This window comes from Rhamphochromis longiceps, linkage group LG20 (assembly GCF_057381845.1).
Source record: "Rhamphochromis longiceps isolate RC_006_pf linkage group LG20, R_longiceps_female_GT1.1, whole genome shotgun sequence".
NCBI lineage: Eukaryota > Metazoa > Chordata > Actinopteri > Cichliformes > Cichlidae > Rhamphochromis > Rhamphochromis longiceps.
The window spans coordinates 31,635,830-31,660,632 of NC_140576.1; the positions used below are offsets into that span (position 1 = coordinate 31,635,830).

Consider the following 24,803-nt stretch of genomic DNA (forward strand, 5'->3'; position numbering starts at 1 on the left):
ACCAACTGCTCAACTTTTTTGAGGCTGCTCTGAAATTTAGCATATCTTCAAAATATAAACCGGTTGCAGCAGTTTCATTTTTATTTTATGTTTTTATTTTATGTACACTTGCAGATATGTGTGTGGATACATGCAGTCCACCTTTATTTTTTTTAGTACCTCATGTCTGTTTCATGCACAGATAAACATCAGTGTCTCTGGTTGGAAAAGTCAAAATCTCCTCAAAATGCAAACATTTACAGCCAACTTCACATGATGTTACCTTGAAGTGAGGTTAAAAATAGAAGAAATCTGAATCTGAATCATCTTTATTTGACCAAGTTTGTGCACACAAAAAAAGAATTTGACTCTCGCTTTGCTCTCTGCATGTACAAAAAAAAAGAAGCTCCTACCACGGACCATATGGGTACAAAAGTACCAGGCAGAAAGGTTTGATCAAATTGCAGGATATGAATGAAAAATATACTAGTAACAAAATTAAATATATTGAACTTCTTCATAACTAAACAATGTTACTGTTTATGTATCTGAAAGCAATGGCTGTTCAGTGTTAAAAGCCAACACTGCTTGGTTACTGACTCAAGAATCCCTGCTGGACAGGAAGTGGACAAACAATCACAGGTCTGAAGTGCAAAATCCATGGGCTGAATGGCATTAGCTTAGTGTTTTTTAGCTTAATAAACTCAAATACAGTAGCTTTTCTACTGGTAACTACAGCATTGCCCAGTGACCCACTCAGTGCCACATGCAAAGAGCATTAAAAGTATCACTGATCAAAGCATTTAGGGGAAAATGCTAATATGTCATGTCAAAGATTCTTGAATGTCTTCAAACTAAATAGAACATAGCTGATACTGAAGTCTAAAACACTAGAAACATTTTTTCTAGAGCTAAAAACCACACACGCACACAACCAAACTAATCAAAACAGACACTGCAGCAGAAAGAGGAGACAAAGCATGGGCATCTGGCAACATACCATAACTTCAAGGCGATTTGTCACTAATATCACGCATTTTAGGAAAAGATTTAAGGATTAGAAAACGCTTTGTTTTTTGTGAGTATCATTTCCAAACTTGGAACACTCCATAACTGCTCAGATCAGCTGTTGAGTGGGGCAATAAATACACAGATGAAGAGAAAATAAACCCAAAAAGAAATAATGATTCTTTTTGTAAAATGTCATAAATGTAAAATGCCAAAAATATAAGAGATAGTGAGAGCGAGAGAGAGAGATAGCGAGAGAGATGGAGCGAGAAGTATGTTCACAGTTTAATCCATAGATGGCAGTACTCTAACAGAAACAGAGCTGGACGAGCACATGCCACCGACACCGGCTTCAGTGTGCTCTGCAAGGACAAAATGCTGTCATAGGTAAGATTTTTTTCTTTTTCATAATTGTGATACAAATATCTTATAGTTATATAGGCGATTCCTAAAAAGAAAACTACAACTAGACATTTGTTAAAAGAATTTTCCAAACTCTTAATCATGCTTAATACGCTACAGAACTTTAGTGTATATTTACTGAAGCATATTATTTTTATTGTTGTTATTTTTGGTAAAAATGTAATTTGGCAGGTGGGTAGATGGTGCTCTGCACATTTCTCTAACCCGCCGTGTTTGTGTTTGTATGTGTGTGTGATTAAATATTAACGTTTAAAATCTTTTACTTTTTATAACTCCACGTTTTGTACTAAAACTGGTGAATTATTAAATGGTAGCCGACGTAAATGTTTATTTCTTTTATGTATGATTAATGTTTGGGCGGAAACAGTTAACACCATAATGAGCGTGAGGAGTGTGAGGGGGCTGGGTCTAAAAGCGCAGTGTGCCAGCTACAGGCAGCATACACAGACTACTGTACATTGATGGAGCCGATTTCTATGAGTCCGGCAGAGCCCTGTGAGAAAGCCACGCTGCGGGTCTGAACCGATGCTGCGAAATCACAACGCCAGATGATGGCAACTCTGGCCACGGCTTGTACATAACCTTCATGTCCTACAGAGCAGCTCGGAGGACGGTGAATGCCAAACTGAAGGAATGTGCCGTTTCTGTGACATGGTCTGGTAAAGTAACAGGTCAGTTCAGATGGTGAAGGCTCTGCCACGAAGTTTACGCGCTGAATTCGGAATTACCGGCGACGACGAAGGTTTCAACTTCAATGAATGACGCCGTCCCTTCACAGGTTCCGTATGCGTACAGGCAGTATTTATAAATTGGAAGAAGTAGGCTACTGACTATTAAAACTATCCTGAAAGGGACAGTTTGACCTGCTCGAGCATTTGGAAACATTTCTTACCCGCTTTGGAACTGAAGCGAGTCCAGCGCATCAGTTAAAGCCCAGAAGACAGCAGCAGCATTGGAGGGAACAGGATAGGGATAACCGGGAGATTCACTTTAAATGAAGAGGTGAGTGATGATCAGCACGCTCGTTAAGGCTAAATCAGCCTTACCGGGCACAAATATTTGCGTAAATCCCCTATGACTGTCAGCCACTCTGTTCCTCAAAGAGCTAATATCCGACACTGCGGAGAGTCAACTGTGGAGAGGCATTTTTCATCTCAGGCTGCAGGCTGTGTGCAGTGCTGGGGTACATTGTATCGTTGCCACTGCTCCCACTAGAATGACAAGGTGGCATTGTAAATACCGTGCGGGGTTTATGCATTTAAAAGCACTGCAGTTAGATCAACAAAAGGCTTTACGCACAGTCGTTGGTCTGTAATCTTTTACATTAATGCCATTTACTCTCCTTCTTTCCCCTATTCATTAGAATTTGGTTGCCTCACAGTACATAAGAATTACTGGATTACAGTAGGTTTTACTGAGGTGATACATCATAAGGTTAGCATCATTCTTGCTTGTTAGTTTCTTCTGATTGTGTAAGTATATAATGAACTTACTTGACCAGAGGAGTTATTTTTAGAGTGCTTATAATGCGTTGCTTGCAGTCATCACAGAGCTTGGCTTTCTAATAATTTTGATTTGTTGACCTTGTTGGCGTCTCACAATTACACATGCATGGTCTTCCACACAGTATCCTCAGGAAATAGCCTTTGTGTGTTAACAAAGAATCAAAATTTGCTTTTGACTACACATAGTTATTACTTTTGATATACTGGCAGGTAACAGGTTACAGATCTGGATCCTTGCCTTTCTGCAACAAGTGATCTATGAATTTAAAGTCAGAATGACTTGGAGATTGTTAAATATCTCACTTCAAAATGACTTGGTCTCACAACGTGACATTATGCAAATTTTGCCACTTTTGTTGCCTCATTCTCAAGTGGCAAAATCAAAAACCTAAACTATAACACTGAAAACAACAACAACGTAATGTAATAGTGCCAGCTGGCAACAATTTAGTATTCCAGGTTGACTTCAGACCTCGTCTGTCCAGATCAGCAGATGCACCTACAAATCTTCCTTCCCTGTCTGACTGCCAGTTCACCAGCAAGCACCCATGACAATGACTCTAAAGAAAATAAATGTTGTCTTAAGTAGAAAATTGCCTTACATTTGCATGAAAATGACTTACATCTGCTACGGCTGATGGGTAGCATATTAATCCCTCGGCTTGTGCAATCAAAACCCCTTCCTTCTTGGTGCAATCAGGTTTTTTTTGCATCTGAAGCGTGACCCATTCAGATAATTATTTTAATATCCATCTCAAAATGAAACAGTAGTTTGACCCCAAAGCAACCACCAGGGTGGAAATTGCTGCCTTTGGAAGAACAAACCAGCACTCAGCATTGGTTTGATTATCACATTCTGATTATATTCACCCAATTAACTCCAATCTAATGAAGAAAAAGGAGACATTCTGTAATATTGTGGTGCTTTCATTATCCGATTGACCAGCCAGCAGCTGCTATATGACTATGCTATTTTCTATTTTAGTTCAACTTTATTTTTTATCATTTATGAATCTTCTGTAACCCATGTCTGTATTACTGTTAGTTAAAAACATTTCTGCTGTTCATCATGTGAAATATTTCTGAGAGCATAGAATTTCAGTTCATTTGTTCCCCTTTCAAATAATGGAGGATATAAGCAGAAATGTTAAGAATTCTGCTCAATGAATTGCTTTCAAGTGAAGTCTTTGAACTCATGCCGTTCAAGAACGCCTTTTGAGAACCAAAACATCACACATCCATCCAATCAATAAGGTTAACCTCACCAAGCTGGAGAGAAATTGCTTTGACTGGACAAAGTTAGATCAAGCTTTGTTGATGCTTCTCTGCCGCTGCTTCCCCACTTTACCTCTTTATAAGGGGCTATTTTGATTAGATATTTAGTGTCGCTGTGTCATCAGCAGTGCATTCTGGAGTGATTTGCATAGGTCTGTACTTTACCTCTAGATTTCCCCAGGGAATGTTTCAATCTCTCATTCTTTAATAGTGTAGTCTGAGCAGCGTACAGCATAGATGCATTTTTGTTTGAATTATTCTGGATATTGTCTTCATGCCAAACATATTTTGGAATTTCATTTGCTTTGTTTAAATGAATGACCTATATCAGTTTCTTAAGAGAAGCTTGTCCTCTAATGTGCTCTGCCTTGTTTGAAGAGAGTCTAAGGCATCATAATCTCCTGGACAAGGCTGCCTGTCGCTACAGCTACCGCTGCCACCATCAGCATCCATCAGTATCTGCGACAAACTCTTGCTGGCTCAAGAGCGTCCTCTGTTGATGAAGAGCAAAGAGTCTAAACAAGGAGCTGAGTTAATTATTTGGCTATAATGTGAACACACAACCCCTCTCCGGTCGAGTCCTTTTACTTGGACTCTTTAGCAGCCGTGCTGATACTCAGAGCAGTTTTTTAAAAGCACAATTTGCTGCTGAATGAGTTGTTGCTGCTTTTCTCACCACCAGCATTCACACAGCATGCCGCTTGCTCCTCTTTGGATTCCCCCCTTAAGGCAGCCAGACTCGCCACAATTTAGCTTGAGAGATTTTGACAAGTCGCTACGCATGCAGGCAGAATCCTTGACCTATTTCTTAATGAGTGAATACTGCAAATGTGCTCAGCGGCTGTGTATTCCGAACACCCCCCCCCCCCCCCCCCCCCCCACCCCAAGCTTACAACAACCCCCACTATCCCAACTGTCTTTTGGTTTCACACATACATAAACACTTGAACACATGCTGATAACGGTGCTTTTGTGGGTTCACCGACTCATTCTCTTATAGATATAGGTCCTCTCTTTCCTATCTGATAGAGTGTACAAATACTGAGTGTTTGTTTTAATGCAATTGGCCTCCTGTCTTCCCTCACTGTGGGCTGTTTATCTGAACCTCTCAACTGTCCAGCTGTCACAACAGAGATCTCAATCTACTTGACCCACACACGCTCCGCTCACTCAGCCTTGCTATGCACATGCTTGTGTCTGGAATCTGTATTTATGTTGAGTGTGTGTGTCTGTGTCTGTGAGCGAGAGAAACAGAATTGACATAAGAGAGATCTGGATCTTTGGTGATAATGATCAAGTGGAGCCAGGGAGAACATTTAGTCTGTGATGAGTTTGGTTGGCTTCAGTGAAAAGCAGAAGATCACAACCACTACTCTGCTCAATTTATATCTTCCGTGCTTGCTCTCTCCCCTCTGGATACTGATTGTAAAAAGTTTTTTTTTAAAACTGATCTCTGATGAGTCTTGCATCAGATTCCAAGTAGAGAGAGTTTCTTTAGGTGATGATTATCCTATCAAACGTTTGTACAACGGCTTATATGTTAAATTAGGAGTGAAAGTCTGGAGCTCTGCTTGTGGATTACACCACAAGAAACTTTTGATTCTCAGATATTGGTGAGGCATCATTATGAAGTGTTTTTTCAATTTCTTAGTGCAGAAAGAGCTATTCAACACTCTGTACCCATTAAAAAAAAAAAACTGTTATCTAATACTCAATCCGTTGTTCTGCTTTCTGTGTTTTTATATCCTCATTTAAAGAAGTTCCCCTGATATTTTGAACCTATAGATGCCAGGGAAGATACAGGACAGAATTACTCTTTGATAATTTCCACACAATGGCAGATGTTTGAAAACACCACAGGGCTACATTTAATGGTCTAGTCATGCTGCTGTAGCCGTTTTCATCATCTTGAGTAGTTGTGCTTGTTGCCTTCAGTGACTTATTGAATCGTTGAAACCATTTTAAATTGATGACTACAGGCCACTACATTGTTAAGTAGCAGCTTGCTCAGTATGAACAACACATAGCACAGAGTGCAAAAATCAATGCCACTTTGCATTTCATTTTTCATCATATACAGTGAGTACTTGAAAGAAAAAAGCCACCTTTTCTGCTGTAGCAGTTACCGTGCTGGGACTTTTATTCTCTGTAACTCTGTGATAAGCCTGTTGAGAGAGTTTGTTTCCCCATATCTGTCAAGCTGTAGGCTTTTTTTTCCCCCAACAAGATATAGGCTGTGTGTGTGTGTCTCCAGCTTCCAGACAGGCTCCAGCCGGTCTCATCAGAGGACCAAGAGGGAATGGTTAACAGTCATCCCTCTGCCGTGCAGCCGTGGCCAGTCCAGATCCTGCTCTCCCTATTGATGGTGGCAAGTTTAGCAGTGAACCCCAATGCACACTCTGCTGTCCCAAAGCTTGCCAGCTTGCTGAAACAAAGCCTTTTGTAGGGCCACTAAATCCAACAGATGGAGAAATGGACAGTAAATGAAAGTAGAGGGAAAGGGGAATAAAGGAATTTAGTGGAGCATGTTTGTGGGTAGGCATTTAGGCTGCTCCTTTGGGAAGCCTAACACTCTTACAATGCAATACTGGCAGAACTTAACTGTTCTCTCCTTGACATGCTGCTGCAGCAGCAGCAGCTTTGGGCCTCTATGTGAGAGGAGAAGGCAGTCTGCTCACGAATGCTCTCCAGGGCCTGGGAAGCCTTTATTAAGATGTTAATAGAACTGACTTCATGACACATTTCCATGGGACAGGATCCCTTGATTCTGCCATTCTTTAGTGCCTCAATCTGCCTGCCACAATCATCAGTCTCTCTCCTTCACACAACAGCCTGTTTAGGCATTCAGCCCCATTTCCACATTCCCCTGCCCAGGCACTCTCACTTTATCTGATCTCTGCTGTCACAAACCATCCTATATTTACCACGTGTAACAAAATTACGCGATGCCAGTGATAAGGGCAGGAATCATGGCATAGGTACCCGCAGAATAACAAGTCTGGCTGTTTGTTTGTCACTGATCTTCTCACCGGCTGGAAGTCAGACTGTCACCCCAGCAAGCCATCAAGGCTTTTATGATTTTTATTTCTCCAACCACCGTTTTCCAGATCACTAACTATATTCTTCCTCCTCGTTCGCTTTAGTCCTCAAACTGCTTCCAAGGTTGCCTATGAAGCTACAGCAGCTACAAAACAAGAGACAAGAGAGACCTCAAGCTTTACATCCAAATACCTTGACTGACTTCATTTTCATGAAAGGCACTGAATGCATTGTCTCTACCATTTTCTCCTTTCACATGTATTTGAATATAAGTCAGTTTAGCCTGGCACCATCAATAATCAATTAGCTGGTGTCAAGGGAGGATGTGCGTTTTTGTTTGGTGGAAAACTCAACAATAAGTGAGCAACAAAAGGAGAGGCAGGGTGGGAGGGGGCTTCTGTTAGGCGCCAAGGGGCAGCTGTCAGGAGCAGATGACTGTGTGTGTGTGTGTGTCATATGTTCACAGATCCATGTGTTTGTGTCCATTTTAATTTATTTTAGTTTGACTGTGTGGCACTTTGTGTGTTGTTTGTGTGTGTGTGTGTGTGTGTGGGTCTGTGTGCATGTTCAAGACGATATACCAGGGTAGGCAGTAAGGGTAACAACATGCTGCGCTGCCCACACTGCCCCCTGGTGATGAGGATGCCCCTGCCTGCCACTGTTACCATGGTTACTACAGGAAAAGGGGTGCAGACATTACTTGTCTAGTCTGCTCATGTGCTATAGGGGAGTCCGGCCAATGGCAGCTTTGTCCCTCCCATATAAACTGAGGCCAATTACAACTAGAACCGCTTTCAACTCAAAGGGGCTGTTATGGCCATTACCCCTTACAACTGTCAAACAATGTAAGTATTTGCTCTGGAATTGTAAAATGAAGAAAATCTGTGAATTTACGTGCACTTAATTTTCTCTGTAGTTAGTGTATTGACTGAAAAAATGTTAGCATCGAACAAAAGCTAAAATTCCCTCATTGGGCTCCAACACTCAGTGACATGTTGGTGCTTGCACTTGTGCTGTCTTGTTACTATTTTGCACTCAGCTGTGGCCTTATCTGGGTTGATATCTTCTCTCAGTATGAGGCAGGATCTTTGAGTCATCCTCATCCTTCAATAGAAAGAAAACAGAAGAAAAAAGGGGAAATAAGGCCTTCTAAAGTTGTTCCTGAGTTAGATCGCAAACAGAAACTGTCTGGAAAAGTCCTCCCCCTTCCTCTGCTATCTTGTTCCTTCTGTTGCGTGCACACACATCTTCCTGATTAGCTTTTTCCACTGTCGTCGACCAAAGTAAATTGTGCTAAATTGATGATGAAAGACCTTGAAACTCCCACAACTTCAAAACACAGAATCTGCCCCACTGTGGCTTCTTATTTCCTTGCAATTTTGATAGAGGCAAAAAGGAAAACAATTAATGAGTTGGCTTCTACTTGCAAAACTTCACATGTAATTTAAATTTTTTTTTCTTTTCTTTCTTACTTGAATGCTTGATCAGTTTCTGAAGGTACAGGAAGAAAGATCCTGGATGCATGATGAAAAAAAAACAGTCTGGACTAGAGTTTGTGCCGCCAGTCTGTAGACTGCAGACTCTTTACTTTGGCCCAAGGTGATTTATAGTGTCCACGCCAGAGGAAATGAATACTCCTCTGGGATAACATTTATGTTTATGCATGAATCCGTGACTCTGATCCACACACTGAAACCAGCAGGAGAAAAGGGATGAAAGGTACTTAAAAAAGGGAGGCAGCTTGTCATGAAGCCCACACAAAGTCTGTGAGGACATGTCGTTACTTTCCCAACTTGCTGTGACCCAAACCATTAATAACACTTTATGAATGTAATTGCTTTTGTTGTTGATTTTTCACCTCTGCCCAACCTTTTAGATTACAGCTCAGCACACCATAAGCATAGGGCTTTGTGAAATGTGTGGGATACTGAGGAAGCAAAAACCTCTTCCTTTTTCTTTTTTTTTTTTTTTAGCAGTGACTTTTAGGGGAATGTGTCGTGTCAAAATGAATCAGCAAAAGTTATCACTGTGAATCACACTGTACAGTGTTTATATTAACAAGGTGAATCTATAATGGGAATGTTGGATGTTGTTGTTCCACCACCCTTACTTCCTAGTGCCCTTTGCTATCAAAGAGGAACGCTGCATGAACTCAGCAGGAGCTCACCCAGACAGGCATGTTTTTCTTCCTCTGTCATAACCAATGATATATGAAAGATGACAGCAATATCTTCTTGTTACCTACAAAGAAAATTATTATCATGTGATGTGATGCCATGCTAAACACATAATCAAAATTCATCACATTTTCGACCATCAGCTGCAACACAAGTTGTGGGCGTTTGGCCTCATTTACTAGCAGTTTATAATTACCTCTACCACTACTGCTACTATTGCTGTTGTTGTTGCCTTTTGGACATTTACAGTTTTCCAAAACAACACAGGCCACAAACTGGCCTTACATAGCCTGTTAAGAAAACAAAATACTTCATGGAAAGGTTTAGCTTTAACCTTTTTATTTAAAAATATTTCAGTGTTCTATGTCTCATCTTAGCTTAAACTATCTCATCTTTAATTAAAAACGACTTCTGTCTTTTCTAATACGATCACTGAGTCTAAATTCTTGGCACGTTTCCACTGATACTGAAGTATCTGGATTTTTTTTAAGTTAAGTCTCTCAGCTCAAGAGTTTCTCATTTCGAGCTGACAGATCGCGTATTCCTTTTCCTCCACCTGTTTTTCTCGTAGCCTTGTAGATGAACTGTTTTTAGCCTCATAGTTTTTAAAAAAAAAAATATAAATATATATTCATTTTGACATCCAAATAGTTTTCTTTGTTTTGAGCCACAGTGAATGTGTCAGGGGATATTCTGAAACTTATTTCACTTTCAACAAGATTTTCATCACTCTGGTGGAAACACTTGGAGAGGCGCGCCTTTTCTGGCTTCCTCCTCGGACACTATTGTTTCCATCAGAGTTTGTCATGCCTTAGTGGTGCAGGCTTGTCTCCTACAACATCATCACCACTTTCTCTGCTTCACTTGGAGTGAAGCGGGCTCAGCTGTATGCAGATTGCCCAAGCCTGCTGGGATAGAAAAAGTTACTGGCATATTTATTGTGGTAACAACAAAATAAACCTGTGCATATGTTTCAAAAATTCAACAGTAATTTTGCATACATTACTTTTTTTTTTTTTTTTTTGTGCAGGGCAAGAATGTAATGTTTAAGGAGAATGAAACAAGATATGAGACAATTATTCAGATTGTGACAACCAAACCTTTTGCCGTGGACCGTTTGAAATCCCTGTGTTGTCCATGAAGATGTTGATTAAACATGACTGCTCTGAAACATCTTACTGCCTAAGGGAGGCAAAGTGGAAGAAGGGAGGTGAGTAAGCAGAGAGAGTGAGAAAACTGAGGATTGACTGGGCAGGTTTGTACTTGAAAGCAATGAATGAGCATCCTTTCTTGTCTTAATCTGCTCCAGTTAGGGAATTATGCTATAGAAGTTAATACATTATCCACACAGAAGGTGCATTCAAAGGATATTTGACACGTTATTGCCACTACAGGCCCAGTTTTACTAGACACATCTTTATTTCCTCATTCATCTTGCAGTAAGAGCTAGAGTAAAGCTGGGAATTAGAAATATTTTTCTCTCTGCAGAAGGCATCTCTGAGCGTGTAAGTACAATGTTTACCGTTAAGTACTTTACACAAGCCGCGTTGCCTTTGCTGCCGCAAGTCCTCCCCCACATTTCTCAGAAAACATGTTCAACCTGACAGGGGTGAATAGGTGAGGTGGATTTGCATTTATTTACAAAGTATGCACAATGTTTCAGGCATATTTTTGTGCACATACTGTTGAATGAAAAATAATTTGCTTTTGCATGACTTTAAGTCCCCCAAAGAGTGTCCTTATTCAGCATTTTTTTTTTTTAAACAGAAGTAGAGTAATTTATTTTTTAGCTACACACTGAAAGTGTCCATGTTTTATTTGTTCTGGGGATTTACATAATGCAGTATCATATCCTCTGTGTCCACTCTCCACTCATCTGTCTGCCTCTTCTCTTCACCTTCCTTTCCTGTGAAAGGGAGAAGCTGCAAAGGTGGGTGGAGGCATGCCAGAGGGTACTGGCATATGGCTGGGAAATCGTAGCGCATTTTTGCATTCACCTGTGTTTTGGGACCATGGCCTGCATTCTGCTTTGCATCGTCAAACCAAAAGGAAAATTACAAAATGGAAAACAGGAACGGGCTACTGGGCATTATGTTACTGTTGAATAGAGTGAGAATGTGCATACGTATACTTTCCATCATTTCAGGGCGCACAGACATGCTTATTTCGCTGCAGTGTGCACAGACATGGACTTGCCTGATAAAGGACCCCTTTGCTTTGTTTATTTTGTTGAGGCACAGTGTTTTGGGGTTGTGTTCAACAAAGCATTAGTAGCTTCAATGGCTTAAAGTCTAAAAAAAGCTAAAATGGGGTGTCTCTGCTTGCTTGGCTCCCTGTGGTGCAGAAAATGTACAGTAGCTCTGTGTCAATGTAAACAACTCCACCTGTGTTTGCATACTATTACTTGAAACAACCAGTTAGAAAAGGGAAAGCAAAGGAAGCAGAATGAAACTGCAGGCTGAAGACTAGCCAGAATGATTTCGCTGCAGGAGATATTGTTACGTTAATTTAGTGCAAAGCCTTTAAAACACAAGCTAAAAAAATGTGCTTCAAACAGCATGCGTCTTCTTGTAATGTTTGACAATAAAGGGTGTTTCCCAGGAAGAGAAAGTGGTTGCAGAATGTAAATGCAGCTATACTGAACATAACCAACAGTGAGATGTCATTTATGAGTTTGCTCTGCACTTGATGCTGTTACTAAGACTTCATCTTGTTGAGATTTTCTGACTCGGATCATGATTTTAGATTTGTGTCTTGGATGCATGTGATCAACCTCTATAAACACAGAATCAGAGCTTCTTAATTGAAAAACTGGCGTATTGCTCCTGTTTGTCAGCACCTTGATCGTGACTCATCAAGGTCACAGGGTCACACTTAATTCTCAAAGGGTTCCCAGTACCAGTGAAATGCAGCATTCCCAGCCTCTTTTATAAAACAAAGGAAGAAACGGGGAGGTCTGGGATTTTTGCTTGTGATACCGAGTCAGACAGGAAGAGAAGAGGAAGCTGGAAGGGAGTGACGGAACCGGAAGACAAGGCTGTTTTCGTAGGAGTGAAGGGCACCATTTGCCAGAGAGAGGTATAAAAAAAACAAACCCACTGAGAACATTTGCACTGGGCTAGTTAAGGAAAACTGAAGACCTGGGATCAGCTGACTAACCATGCTTTGGTGATCTCACCGGATCTGCATCTACATCCTTGTAGATGATGTAGGTGTGTGTTGAAGTGTAATACTCCAGACTAATGGGAAAACACACTCTTTCTTAGTGGGTCCTAGGCAGACTGAAACAGCAGTGAACCAACCACCAAGTGTCCTAATTAGCCCACTTCAGCATGTTATTCTGCCCCAGCTGCTCCTATTTATGTTACTGATGAAATGCTGAATGGGGCTTTTCCCCCCCCCCCCTTGGTTACATTTTCTCGAGGGTAGCAAATAGTCGATTTTTATCGTTTTTCTCTTTCCTGTTATTGCAGTTTTTTGCTGGAGTATGATTATATGTTTTCTCTACTGCTGATGTAGTTTATGGGAAGCAGCACCAGCAGGGCTGTTTTGTTTGGCTAAAAAGGGTGGCTGCTAAGTACTCAATCCAGTGTTTTGCCTCCCCATATCCCCCAACTAAGAAATGACAGAATCTGGTGATAGAGAGAAATACTCTGTTTGCCCACTGCTGTGTTTATGGTGACTCCATTGTGGGCTTTAGTTTCATCATATATTCTGCAATAGCACACTAATCATTGAAAGAGTTCAGTGAGATTTATCTGTTGAATGCAGCGAGCTGGCCTACTTGTTGAAACTTCATTTTACTGCTCTACTAAACCTGCAGACTATGATCACATTTAAAGTAGTGAAGCCACAGCATTTCTCCCTGAGCTTCATCATCTATGTGTGCGGCCTAAAGAAAGAGTTACTGAGGGAGAAGCTGCCACAGAGGAATTCAGAGTCTTGGTTTGGCATTGGTCATAGTGACCAAGTTAGGAAAGCTCGTTTCTTTGATTTATGTTCATTTATTATTCCTCTGTCTGTTTTTGAGTCGTGTCTTTGTTTCTCTTGGTCTTTCCTTTCACGCTCTCCTCTGTTTATTGCACTTTTCTTTTTTGACTTTCTGTCTTTATGTCTCTGCATCTTGCAATCTGGGATCCGGTCCCTGCTTACTTTACGCCCTTAACAAGGAGGTCTTGTAATTGTAATTTTAATCATCGTTCTAGCAGAGATTAGTCTTTGATCAATTTTAATGCTCAGAATACAACCGCTACATTTAGCTTGAGAAAGGGGGAGGCTGGGCTTGTAAAAGTGATTTGGTGACTAAGGAAAGGCAGAATACTCCAAGATAAGTCCTCTATCCAAGTATTTCTCATGCCCAACATTTTACATGCAGTCAAAGCGTTGTTAGAATTACAGTCTAGTTAATACTTCAGCTGGATTTGGGAAATTCGTTCTCTGATTTATTTATTTATTTATTTATTTTTTTGTATTTTTGTTTGTTGTAATACCCCGTTGAGACCTACTTCTGTACATGCAAGTATATGCGATTACTTCTACGCTATGCCTTCCAGAGATCCAAGCCTCTTTGCTCTTTGGGTGACTATATCAAGATGTCGTACAAGAACACTACTGACAGACGGTTATATAAGGCTGGGTGGCCACATATAAAATATGGTCTCTGGTGTCTGCCTGAAGAATACAGATGGCCTGCCTGTCTACATGTTATATCTGCAGCAAGAGCAGGGAGAGAGACTCGGGAGTCTCTGGCCTGTGAAAATGAGTGTGAAGCACTTATTCCCAGAATGGCTATAGTAGCTCTTCATACAGCTCTGACACACTCAGAGCAGCTCTGTAGTCACAGATCGTGTACATTATAGGCATTTCACACACATGCTTTGCTTGTAAATAATATTGGTGTGTAGTTATTGTGGTTACATCAGTCAATTATATTGACATTTAGGCTGTTTACATTTCCGTAGTTCATCAAAAAGAGCAATACCCAGCCCAGAGCTGACGCAGCAGCAGAGTGGACCAAGCAACAAGCAAGCTAGCCAAGTGAAGTCTCTAGATCTTTACTATTCCCTGGTCGTTTGTGTCCGTGGCGCCGCTTTCAACCTGGCGAGTATTGGATCTCTTTACTGATCCCTGTACTTCATCACAGTGCGTATGCTGATGCTTGGAAAAATTGATCTAAGCGGCCTGGAAGATGTGTACTATATGCCTAATACACAGATTATGAAATGCTTTTCAGTGATCAAAATAAGAACTTGGTCAATAGCCTGATGACTTTTGAAAGAAAATGGTTAATTAGTCTTTTTGTGGCAGCGAAACAAAAAATAATTATTGAAAGAAAATATAATTGTTTGAAAGTGCTTCAGCCAGTCAACACATGAGTAAATGGAGCTTTTTACATCCCAACACTCTGTGTAACGCAGCTTGTAGGACTCTTCCTTTATCTCTCCAGTATATGGAAATTGTCTTTTAGCTCCACTCGTATGCTTCAGCTGTGGCTGTATGAGACACTAAAAGATAACATTCCCATATTAAAGCAAAGTCCTCATAAGGAGGTTGGCATGGGTGGGGCAGGATATTTTCAAGAGACCCTGGTTCATTTCACATTTGGTCCGTTTTGTTTTGCACTATTTTTTTTTTCTCCCTTGCCTTGCTTTTTAAAAGAAAACCTTACTAACATTAGGATTAGGAAACATTCATGGTACCGGTTCAAACACACTCCTTCGAAAGTAACCCTTCTTGTTGACAAATGACAAGTTGGAAGTGACCCCTCAGTATCAGGTATGTGATACCTTGTCCATCAAAGTAGACAGACAAGGTTATCACATACAGTAAGTGGCATCTTGTGTGTAAGGACGTTTCGCCATCAGTTTTGACAGACACCATGAAAGTGGGCTGAATGAGCAGAATATTAATAATCTAAGTTTATGTATCTGCATCGCAGGTATAAGGACTACAGAATCAATGGAACATACAGCCACTAGTTAATATTGCCAATAGCAGTTAACAAGACAAATAGCAGCAGATACCAGAAACCAATATTTTCACCATTTCTAAACTGCAGCACAAATCTGCAGTATGCTCTACTAAAAAAGTGTTTTGGCTTATATCTGTTAGATTATACATCTGTGATCAGCCAGTATCGTTAGTCAACGCTGACTGTTGTGCAGGCAGCATTCTTATCAGATTTGCTTGTACTTCAGCTGCATCATGTTTTATTTGTGTACTAGAGTTTTTCTAAATAAACATCTCATATGTTTAGCAAAGTTTATAACAATCTTTGTTCTGTGTGTGTTTATTTGAAAAGTGTTTGCCTTGGTGATATGCCTGCTAGATTCTCAGGACACTATCTGACAGGAAACCAGCAAGTGCTGATTTTCCACCGTATCCCAGCCAGAACTGCATCCTGTACGGGGCTCACATGGAACAGGCCGGAAGGCATGCGTGTGTGCTTCAGCACTGATCCAGCAATTCACTCAGTCAGTCATCTGGCTTGCTCTCTGTGCTCTGTCCCATCATATTCAGTCCTGTCCTGGCATAGCCTGGCAGCAGCTGCTGCACCCCTGAGGACGATCAGGTGGATTGTTATACGCCCACCATGCGCAAGACTGAGTTAATGCTTACTGCAGCACTCACTACTGCTTTATTATTCATATTCATTGCAAACCCTAGTTGGACTTGCATACAAATGTAGTGTAAGCTTTCCTGCGAGCTGTGGTCTGTAGTAGCAGTGTAACTTTGCTTTGCTTTGTACTGCACTTTACCCATTTGAGAAATGTTTGGAAAGCTTTCAAATCAGCCTTTGAAATTAAGCATTTCTTAATTGATTTAAAAGTAAAGATCTCCTAGTGGAGCAAAGTTTGCAGGTGGTTGCAGTTTTGTTGTGGGAACTGTGGCACATTTGGGTCCAATTCATCTCCTTTCTGCTCGCTTTATACCTGATGATTATTTTCAGTGTACAGACAGACAGTCACTACCTTTGTTTTTGTTTGTGGTCTGTTGTGCACAGTCTTGACAGTAACCAGGCCATTCTGCTTGCTCGGCATGTATCCTTCTGTGTGAATAAGCACCCAATTTCCTCACCACATGCTGTTATTGCCTCTCGTCCAAAGGGAGATTGGGCTAAGTAACTAACCACAGACTGATTTTGTGGTGTTTTATCACCCCTGATGAAATTAGAAGGGCCTTGACCAGGCTGAGGTAGAGAGAGAAACAGACTGAGAGAACAGGAGAGAGGTTGAACCCTGCTCAGCTGTGTGATAATGCATCTGTTTTATGTGTCCAAGCAAAGAGCTCTCGAAAATAGGCTTTAATGGTCCTTAGACAGTAGTGTGTATTCGAGAGGCACACAACATTATGCTTGTGGTCAAAGCCGATTGTGAATACAATGGGTAAAAGTTTCTTTTCATCCTGTAGGGGTTCACAAAAAATACCACAACATTAACTTAAGTTTGCTTTGATACTTTACTGGTCAAATGTTAATTAGATTACCAGACAAAAAATGAGTTACATATGTTTATAGGTTTTTTCATATGTTTCCATATTAAGGTCACAGGTTTTAAAGTCTCATTATCTTTGCCACTGTAAACAGAGACACTGTTTGCCTTTGGTCAAACTTCAGTGTTTATTCAGGTTTTATTGCAAAAAGGATTGGACTTTGTGAGGACAAAGCATGACTGTTATACTTCTGCACTCACTGTGGCAGGAAAGAAGAGTGGGTCATTAGGGTTAGGCGGTTTAACTTCTCACAAGTGCTGCCATTGCAAGGTAGCAGCCTTACGTTTGCGATAAGACAGTCCAGTGTGTTTGTACAGAACTGCGGCTGACCCTTTTAAGAGTTGGGGTTTGAGAGAACTGAGATCTGTGCTGAAGCTTAGAATGGAAGGAAAAAAAAAAATCATAGACCCAGTGTGACAGCTGTAGGTTCATGCTTTCAGTGTGACAGCAAAAAACATTTCACTTTTGTAAGAAGAAGCATTTGTTTATACAGTCTTGCTGTGTTTGTTAAAATTTCCATGGAGGAGTGTGGCTAGCTGTAAACAGAATAGTCCCAAAGAAAGCTGTCTGCTGTCCTGGATAAGCACAAGGAATTAAATCAGCCGCATGCGCACTGACACAGACAGAACAACAACTCGTATAAACGCAGCATGTACACACTGCGGAAATGAGCAACTGAGTGACTCTTGTGTTTATTATCAGACAAAAAAAAAATGACTCATAAAGTTCATGGAAGAGCGATGGGTGTTTATATGATTTTTTTGCATAATGTAGTTAGTTCCCTCCCCCCCCATTTTTGTCCTTCAATGCCGGTACTGTGCATCCTGCCAGCCAACTCTTCTGGCATTCACAGAAACTGAGGTCACATGCTCAACTGTTATTTTAATTGCACTGGGATATTATTGATTTTTAGCATTGATAGAGCTATATCTGGCACAGCAGTATAAATTTCTCTTACATCACAGATCACATTCTCACTGTTCTAAGTTACACCACAGCCCTGGTTGTTGGGCAATACTTGTCGCTATAATCAAAATTAAACCCACATACTACCTTATCTATAGCCTATCCTCTGTAAACCATGCAGGGATCCATAGTGACCATGTTTGTAGAGCAGTTCAACAGAAAAGTGTGTTTCCTGCTGAGTTTATAGTGCCTGGTTGTTAGCCAACCCAGAGTAGCCTCATCCTTTCAACCAGCGTGTGATTACAGAGCTCCAGGCTATATCATACAGTCCTTAGATGAAACGGTAGCAGTAGAAAATGAAGGGATTACTTTGACTGACAGGATGCACATCATTTTTTCCTCTCCTCCAAAATCTCTTGTATAACCATTCCTTCTCCCCCTCTGCATTTCCTGAATGAAATAACAGGTCTCGTCATGTAATGAGTAGATCTATTATACATTTAGACCAAAGAATAGTCCTGTGTAGATTTCACTCATCTTTGACCGTCTTTGACCTCCTCATTCCTTTCACTTTTTGATTGATCTTCCTGTAGCCTGAGTGTGCCAGCCATGTTGTGCCAATGTTCTCCAGATAATGGAGAGACCATACCAACTTCTAGAGTTATGGCTGCCGTAGTCTCTAACAGCCTTGTCAACTAGCAGCAGTACTTGACATTCTTTCTCTTTTTCATACACCATCATTGATTCTATCCCTCTTTTGGGTTTCGGTTTCCCTCTGTCTCCTTCTTTCTTAGACCCTTTCAGCATTAGTCACCTTGACCACTGAGCCATGCCTTAGGACTATGATCCCAGTTGAACAAATGATGAAGCTGTGGATGGAGAAAATTCATATTACTACACATTATATGGAAGGTCTTCCTGCAGTGTTTCACACACATATGGAACATGTATGGAAGAAGTACTTAAATTCACACACATCTCCCCACTTGCAGATCAGTTTGCTGGTGTTTTACTGTGGATTTGGCATGATATTTTTTTGACAGAAGGTTCAGTCCATCGGTGCCTTATTCTGACTTGGCAGCTGCACACCAAAGGTCAGAGTCCATGCTTTGTTTAGCAGACTGCAGCTACAGGCAGATAACGCCTCTGCGGGGAAAGTCTGCTGATTTTTTTTCTTTTTTAAGTAAATCAACGCAAACCAGTACACATAGACACATGCTATGATGATGCAGCTGCTTGCATCCACACACGCAGTTTGCGCTGGAGTGTGGTATTGCTTGGTTTAATGTCATCTGTGTCTTTTTTTGGTTCGGCTGCCTTTACCTCTCTTATGTTTGGTGCTACAGCACAGAGTTTATGCAATCTGATTTCACCAAGGCAAGACGAACTGAGCCTTTCATGCATTTCATTTCTACTCACAAGACGCGCAATTGCCCACTCGTTCAGACCAATGCCCCTTTAGCTGTCCTTTGCACCTGCTACCTGGCACACCAGCCAAGTTCTACATTTTGCCAAGTTCATTTGTCTGCTTCACCGACTCTTAAATTTGCATTGAGATTTGGCCACTATGAAGTTGCCTTAGATATGAGAAGAGCTATTGGTAGTTACGAGTTTCAAAATATTCGCTTTGCTGAACTGCCTAAATTCATAATGTCATGTAGAGATCAGATGAATTGATTTTATTCAAATGCTTCTTTCTCTGCTCAGTTCACGATAACCTCTTGAAAGGACAAAATGCTACTGTTTTTACAGGTGTTCAAAATATTGTGAGCTGTGTGTTTGCAAATTTGCATTCTTCAGTAATTCATAGGAAAGTGATTCAATTTCAGATACGCAAACCACTGAAACACACCCCATCTACTTTAACTTAAATGGATCTCTCCACATCTAGCTTCCATTATACTATTATACAGACTTTCAAAGTGCGAGGACAGCGCAGCATCCACCACGTGCGTCAAAAGTAGTTAAGGTCCTTCGGTTTGATAAAATGTGTATGATGTCAATCAAAAAAAGCCTGATTCAATTTCAATCTGTGTATGAGCTGAGGTAGATATCTGATCCTGTGGTCTCCCCTGACATCCTGCTTTGTTTGTTTTCTTTGCCCACTGAGGATTTGCTCTGCTCTCACTAAGGCCCTTTACAATTTAGATTTATGGAAATGCCCCCTAATAGAAATCTGCTCTCATCGGATGACAGACAGCAATGATGAGACGTACACCACATATGACTATGCTGGGATTGATTGAGAAGATCATGCCTCAGGATTCATCCTTCAAATGAACAAAAGCATGTAGAGCTTTGTTAGTTTTGTCAGTCAGAGCAGAATTGAGAGGGAAAAGGAGTAATTCATTTACATTGAAGCTGCCATGTATTTGTGTATCTTTCATTGTAGCTGTGGATACGTACGTGTCTAAGCTTGCATGAAAGTACAAGTTTAAATGTGTGCATGCCTGTGTGTTAGGAGAATGTAGCGGCTGTGGGAGCGGAAAAATATAATTAGAGTAGCAGTGACACTGTAATCTCTTTAGTAAATGTTACTGGTTTTAGCTGCAATACCAGTGTGTTAAGTTTGTGAAGTGGGAGTGGAACTGTGTAGAGACAGGGTTAAAGGGAAGGATTAGGTACACATGCCCTTGTTTGCACTGGGGAATAAGCGTCTATGCTAAGTCTTGACTATACCTGATGAAAAATGTTTTTATGTAAGTTTGTGGTGGGTTGTTCTAATCATTTTTATGTGTTTTCATTAAAATAATGCTAAAGCTGGGGCACGACTGTGACTGCTTTCAACAAATGCAGCTCATTGACAAGCAGTTCAAGGCCTCTCTGTACGCCTCTAAACTCAGATGCTCATGAGCAAGTGCACTGATATGGGTCACTAACAAAGATAGTGCTATTAAATACTGGATGCAAAGTGCTCTGTCAGAGTGCCCAGAGAGCTCATGCTTAATTGTGAGCAACTGTGCATTAATTTACTATGCATCGCTAAATTGCAGCTCTTTCAGCCATAGCTCAGAGCCTCACACATGTCATGTCAAAAGACAAACAACAACTAAATGGCTTATAAAAAGGTCAAATTAAAACATTTACACAGTGATGGTTTTAATTTAGCAGCTCTGGACTATTTTTTATGTTATGAGGAAGGCTTTAATGACAGTAATTTCCTCCTGGTTATTAGGGTTTATCTTTATGGTGGAATTTTGAATCGTTACACAAGAAAATATTGGGAATAACCAACCACGTCCAACATCACAGCACAGGAAACCAGACAGAATTAAATGATAGTTACTGGAGGGCTTGTGGTTTCTGAGGGTGTTTTCCCTTTCTGTTGCTATTGGGTCGTAGCAGGAGAAAATGCTATGTTTCCTTGCAGTGGCTGGAAGGATGGATGACTGGAGAATAGTTTTCCTGGAAGCTGACAGATCGTAATGGCACTGGAACAGAGAAATTCATTTCCTATTGTCACAGAAGAATGTATGAATATAACTCCAGCTCAACAACATAAGATACTAACGAGGCCTCTCATTATTTCTTTTCCTGATAGCAGAAAAGAGAGAAGACTAATAGACAAACCTCTACTGCTAATACTTTTTATCGGTTCCTATAGAAGGAGATCTCCCTTTGGGGAATATAAAACTTTTTATTTTTACTGTCCAAATTGCCACATCCACTGAAAAGTTTACCAGGAAATGAATAAAAAAATCCAACATATTTTTAAACCCTTAACTGTACTTTTCCTAACTAGAAAGTTGAGGAAGGTTTGTTCCAAATTGTCTCTTTGATTCGAAGCATATCACTTTCACTTAAGCTTTCAAATTTCATGCTTTACATTAATCGTTGAGGGAATAACACATTAATCCAAGGCATGAAATTACAATCTCCCATTTCCTTTTTTTTTTTTTTTTTTTTTTTTTTAAATTCAACAACAATGGATTCAGCACCATAAATGGATTTGGTTTACATTCTTTATCTTCTGCAGTACAATTGCTGTAAATATGAATTTAACAGATGAAGCAAATTTGGCTAGAGTGTTAAGAAGCTTAGGATGTAGAGAGAATAAACTGGGGGAAAGCACAAAAGCAGAAGACCTGCTGCCTATTTGAGGGTGATGGAGCTTTAGGGCTGCTCCTGCTTCAAAGACAAATTCCTTCTCTCCTGTGCCATTTTGCTAGTTGCTGGACTACCCTCAGGCTGTTTCTTCCCAACCATCATTGAGGGTTTACTTAGCTCTCGTTTTGCATTTCGCCACTCCTTTATCCTTGTCCTGTACCTAATGTCGCTCTTTTGCATCTTTTTAAAGTGCTACAATCCAGCTCTTTTGGCCACAGTTGGCATTGTCACAGCATCATGCCCAGTGGCTGGGGAAATCACCAGCATTTCAGCAAGAGACCCACAACCAGTCACAGTGACAGTGCACATGCAGCCAGTGGGACCAGTTTGTTTAACAAGCACTCTGAAGCAGCCTGGCTGAGTGTGCCAACACAGTGTTTTGTGTGCCTGACTATTCATTATGAATGGGAAGTTTTGCAAAAACTGTCTTTTCTCCAAGCCATGATCACAGCTTGCGTTTGTGCGGGAACGTGAGTTCTCTTCCGTCTCTCTTGACATGAAGATTTTCTTTCTTTGCCTTCTACGTCTGCCAAAGAGACTGTCATATGAGTGTGAGTCTTAAAATGGAAATCTACTGAGAATGACCATAAAGAATTTTGTTTTGTTATATAATTTTTTTCCATTTTATATTCTTATTTGACGCTGACAGTTTTGTCATCATGGCAGTCTATCATTCTTTCTGTGCCACGGCCACAATTGTGAAACATCTGCACACTGAATTTATTTCAGGAACAAGACTTTTTTGGTTCATCCGCTCACCCTATGTTTAAAAGACAAATAAAAAGTCGATTGTCATCCGTGCCTCAGCATTAATGGCAAAAATCTCATGTAGTGAAAGTCTGAATTTTTATTCAGAACTACTAGCTGCAAATGTGCCTATATTCTAGTTTACCTGTAATTCAATGTCAACATAGTCATGCCCTCTTCTTTTTCCAGGTCACTAGTTAACTATGTTTAAGTATGAATAATTTCTGGTTGCATTTATATGTTAATTTTCTTTTACTTAATTCTGACTTCTCACAAACAAAAGAAAGATATGGCTTTGAACTAAAGAGCACGCTGGGGGATCGAGTTTTGTTCGTATTCTTTTAAAGTCTTCAGCTGCATACTACTGTGGAGTGCTATGTCAAGTGCAACAAAGAGGTGGTCATGCAATCAGCTTGAACAAAGACTTCATTCCCTGTGTTATTGAAAGCAATATGAGGGGATAACCTTTTTGTGGAGGTTTTTATTTACACCATTCAGTCACTCTTTTTCTTTGCATGGGCAGCTGTTGCCACAACATAAGAGACTGATGCATAATTTTACTCCTGACAACTGAGGAAACATAGGAAAAATAAAAAGTAGAAGGAGAAAAGATGGATGGCCTTAAAACATTGTATATACATACGATTAAAGCGTGGAGGTGGAGCGTAAGATCTAAAGGGCAAAAGGCTTTGGGGCTTGAGCGAAAAGCTAGCTCAGCAGGAAACTGATTATGCCACCAAAGGGATCCACTTTGCAAATCTACCATGTACAAACTCAAACAAAGGAGCATGGCAGCATGCAGGCAACTGAAAGTGAGGGTGGGGGTCTGACCCTTGCTGTTTTTTAGAGTCACTGGCACTTTTATGACCATGCTAATAAAGTGCTTTTGGGACAGCGCACCTCCCACGCCTCTGCCTGTGCACACACACCAAGAACAGGTTGACTGGGCTTTAGGACCTGTGTTTCTGGACACATAGATCAATATGCTTCCTTAGGGTTATATTTAAGATGGTGCTGTGTAGTATACTCGATCACAAGGAGTAGGGAGGGACCCTAAGATGGCCATTAACGGATTTGGATTGAGGTCTATGAAAGGGCTGACACGGCTCAAAGGGACCCCTAAATTACTGCTGCAAATCAAACCTGCCTTGAACACGTCACAATGTAAGCTGGCTATTCAGTATCTTCCCATACAATGTTCCCTCCCCTTTTCAGTCGCTTGTTAATTCAAGGTGCAGTTACTGATTATTCAGGCCACATCTTTTCACCCTTGATTCTCTGTGCCCTCGCTGCTGGAAATGCAAATCTGGAGCGTGACAAACGACGTAGGGCTGTCTCTGACACATTCAAGCCCCCGGCGTCCCCATGTCACTCCCCAGCTTACCACCTCCAGCGCCATAGTAATTACCCTTGTTGGATCGCTACGCCTAATCGTACTTGATTTTAGGATGCACTGCCATTCTCTCCACTTGTTAGCCCCTCACACTACTTGGTTCTGATAGAGTACACCGATAATACTTGGGGAATGAGACACACTCATACATACATCAGATGTTCTATTAGTTAATCTTTGCATGAGGATGTTTTGTATATATCTATTACAGTGGAGGGATTAATTATAGGCAGCACAAAAATCACCTTTAAATTAATCAGTTGTGATTTGAGCACACCAGTATTAGAGGAACTTGATTTATAAACAATGAATAAATAAATAAATTGTATAAAAGAATAATTAATAGATTCAGAGTCTATAAAAATGAGCCCCTTAAAGAGCAAGAGTAGGGGTGTGTGCAAGTGGCTTCCAATTTGTTCTCAGTTTGTTTCAGTAATGAGATCCAGGCCGTCTTTTCCAATGGATGAGATAATTAACTCCTGGGGACAGACTGCTTGGTTTTATAGCACATGGAGAGAGATCTTTACAGCCCAGGCAGAGCATGGTTGCATTAATTGTAGCGTGATACATTTTGACTAATATAGTATATCAAAATGGGCAACTGATAGGGGATGTGTTTAAAGAAATCGTGAGGATGGGGTCAGTATAATAATAAAAAGAAGAGAATGATGTTTTAAGGATAACGAAGCACACAACGTTAAGCTGTGTGCTAATGTTTCTGGTATGGCATGATCTCTAATATTGAAGATGTGT

The 24,803-nt window shown here is 40.6% G+C and overlaps 1 protein-coding gene across 1 annotated transcript in view; it reads left to right on the forward strand.

The window, feature by feature from the left end:
* The first annotated feature begins 1,825 nt into the window (after nucleotides 1-1,825).
* plxna2 (plexin A2) overlaps nucleotides 1,826-24,803 on the forward strand; it is a 166,234-nt gene continuing 143,256 nt past the window's right edge. The window contains exon 1 of the mRNA XM_085395036.1: nucleotides 1,826-2,412. The gene's annotated coding sequence lies outside the window, so the exon portion shown is untranslated. The remainder of the gene's footprint in view (nucleotides 2,413-24,803) is intronic.